Source organism: Gossypium arboreum, chromosome 8 (genome assembly GCF_025698485.1).
Source record: "Gossypium arboreum isolate Shixiya-1 chromosome 8, ASM2569848v2, whole genome shotgun sequence".
NCBI classification, from domain to species: Eukaryota; Viridiplantae; Streptophyta; class Magnoliopsida; order Malvales; family Malvaceae; genus Gossypium; species Gossypium arboreum.
The window spans coordinates 93,037,456-93,040,905 of record NC_069077.1 but is presented as its reverse complement, the minus strand read 5'-3'; the positions used below and the strand labels follow the sequence as shown (position 1 = coordinate 93,040,905).

At 36.7% G+C, this 3,450-nt stretch overlaps 1 non-coding gene across 1 annotated transcript; it reads right to left on the bottom strand.

Moving 5' to 3' along the window:
• Nucleotides 1–2,183: 2,183 nt before the first annotated feature.
• Nucleotides 2,184–2,290, bottom strand: LOC128280226 (small nucleolar RNA R71). Its single transcript, XR_008270406.1, has one exon. It is a non-coding gene; the product is annotated as a small nucleolar RNA R71 (small nucleolar RNA).
• Between the last annotated feature and the right edge of the window lie 1,160 nt (nucleotides 2,291–3,450).

The window sequence follows — 3,450 nt, the reverse complement described above, 5'->3', positions numbered from 1 at the left end:
ATAAATTATTATTAATTAATTATGAAAAATGGTCCGATTAAACCGAACCGAGTGAACTGAACCGGCCAAGGAGAGGACAGCCCAAAACCGTCCAAGTGCTGACCCAATTCAGCTCAATAGCTGATTATTTAAGCTACAAATAAGCCCTTGAATACTTGTTCAAATTGCAAATCAGCCCCTATTGATGGCTTTGAAGATTTGCCCCAAGCCAAATTTAGCGAAGTTGAAACCATCAACTTTGCTACATAGATGGCCGGCCAAGGGGTTGCTCTTTGGCTGCTATTTTTATCAAATTTTAGCTGCCACATTCAGCTATAAAAACCCCCTTGGCTGATCATGCAAAGCCTCCCTCATTCATTCACATCTTTTCTCTCCTCTCATTTTTCCATTCCAAGTCCCCTGCTCTTGTGCCGATTTCTCCCCTTGAGAAAGGGTTCTTCTTCAGCCATTTTGGAGTAGCAATTGAGTGTTCATAGAAGCCTTGATCGGCAAGGACAACAAAGAAGGAAGAACGGAGCAACTTAGTCAAGCCACAGAAAAACCCCGTATTTGTTTCTTGTTCCCTATCTCTTTAATTTTTGTTGTTGTTATAATGAACATATCTATAAATATTTATGTTGTTGGAATGATTAATTTAATCATCTTAGCTTGAATTTAATTCATGTTGGTTTGATTGAATTTCATCTGCTTAAATTATTAAAATTGTGTTTATGCTCTTATAGGCCTCGGTAAAATGCTTGATTAAGTAAAATCATGCCTAAGTTATTCTTGCATTACAATTGTGAGGTAGCTAATGAATTAATTATTTAAATGGATTGAAATTGTAATTAATGGACACAATACTTAATGAGTGCATGTGTATTCTTCTAAGGTAGCTGAAGGTTAAATTAGCAATGTATCTGGCGATACACTTGCCTTGCATAACTTGCAAGATTATTGTGATTAAACTGTTTCAAGGTGATGATACCTTGTTACCTCATATAGTCTTTTATGTGCTTATTAGATTTAATTAATCGTTTGAATTGACGTAGGGATATGCAAGAGATTAGTTCAATTTAATGAGTATGTATGTGCCATAACATGTTTGCTTATTAAAATTTGTTTAATTGTTTGAATTAACATAGGAATATGTTAAGAGATGAATGGATTTGTGTAGGTGAATATGTTCATAAGTTAGCAAATTACCGAGTTGCTGCGAATTTATTCGTAACAACATAGGCATGAGTTTAATAATTCTAAGTTAAAGAAATGTAATTAAATCAACACAATTATGTCATCTTGATTAAATCATAGTTTGAAATCGTGTATTTGAGATTTATTTCTTTAGTTTACTTAGTTTAAAATTTTAGTTTTTAATTACGCTCTTCAAACAAGATATTTTTCTTCAGCAAAGTGTTTTAAATAGCATTCATAAATAATTCTTTTTGCAGTTCTTGTGGGTATGATAACTCGACATTTACTTGTCACTTATTTACTTGTCACTTTATTACTTGTTGCGATTGTGTACACTTGCACATTTCCGTCGTTCCAATTTTTTGGCATCGTTGCAGAAGACTGTTTTAAGAAGTCATTATTTGTGAATTTGTTAGTTTTGCATTTTGGTTTAATTTTCTATTTAATTTTTAAATTAATTAATTTTTCTGTGATTATTTTAGGTGTTTATGAGTGTTGACCGAATTATTGACCTACTCCTTATAGGCCTTGAGATTGAACAAACTTTTCTACAGCGAAGAAGACAAGCAAATGAGAGAAGGACCGAAGAAATGAACTTCGAAAATTCGATCCAAGGAAATGGAGCAAACCCTGCTCAAAATCCTATCCTTATTGCTGATGATAGGGATAGAGCTTTATGACAGTATGCCGTGCCAATATTTAATGATCTTAATTCGGGTATTAAGAGACCCGAAATTGAGGCACAACAGTTAGAGCTGAAGAACAGTGGGCAATTCAGTGGAATGCCTACTGAAGATCCTCACCTACACTTAAGACTGTTTATGGAGGTGAACGATTCTTTCAAGTTAGCCAGAGTACCTGAAGATGCATTATGATTGAAGCTGTTCCTATATTCACTAAGGGACAGAGCTCGAGCCTGGTTGAACTCATTTCTACCGAATTCAATTTCCACATGGCAAGAGTTAGCAGAAAGATTCGTTATGAAGTTTTTCTTGCCTAGCAAGAATGCTAAGTTGAGGAACGAGATCACTACTTTCCAAGAAATGGATGATAAGTCCTTGTATGAGGCATGGGAAAGGTACAAAGAATTATTACGAAAGTGCCCTCATCACGGAATCCTACATTGCATCCAACTTGAGACATTTTATAATGGTCTCAATGCTCACACGAGGGTGGTAATGGACGCTTCTGCTAATGGTGCTCTCCTTTCTAAGTCTTATAATGAGGCTTACGAAATCATTGAGAGGATTGCCAACTAGAATTATCAATGGCCAACCAATCGAGTAGTGTCAGGAACATGAGTTGCTGGAATACATGAAGTAGATGCTCTTACTTCACTTGTATCTCAAGTATCATCAATATCCTAAATGTTAAATACTCTTACTACTAATGGTCTAACAGTTTTGCAGCACAACCACCAACCTAATTTGAAGAACGTCCATCAAACCCAGAATCTATGTACTACATAGGTAACCAGAACCAAAATCGAGAAAGGCAAGGACTGCAATCTAATTTCTATAACCCATCGTGGCGAAACCACCCAAAATTTTCTTGGTGTAACCAAGGGGTTGGAATCAGTAATACTTACGCCCAACCTCGATCAACCCAGCCACCTAGTTTTCCCTAACAAGTTTAGAAACCAACCCAAGCTGAACCATCTAATGGCTTAGAAAATCCGTTGAAGGCATACATGTTCAAGAATGATGCCTTAATCCAAAGCCAAGTAGCTACATTGGAAAACCTGGAAAACCAAATGGGCCAGGTTGCAACTGAACTCAAGAACTGACCACAAGGTGTTTTACCTAGTGATACGGCGAATTTGAGGAATTCGGGGAAGGAACATTTCAAAGCGTTGACATTGAGGAAAGGAAAGACAGTAGTGCCCAACACCATCGAAGCTAAAATGGAGCAAGCTATCGCTTAAGATTCAGAGGAAGTTCAATCGAGTGTTGAAATTCCAGTTTCACAAGAACCAAAATCTTCAAAACCCGACAAGGTAATTTCAGAACCAGCTAATTCTGATCAACTAACAACTCCGATAGATGCAGAATTGCCACGGAGGACGAAACAACCAGTTTCAGCAGTAAAGAAACCACTACCACCCTACCCTCAAAGACTTTAAAAGCAGAAGCAAGAGATTCAATTTAAGAAGTTCCTAGACGTACTCAATCAACTTCATATCAACATCCCCTTGGTTGAAGCACTTGAGCAAATGCCAAACTACGTCAAATTCATGAAGGATATCCTATCCAAAAAATGAAAACTTGGAGAATTTGA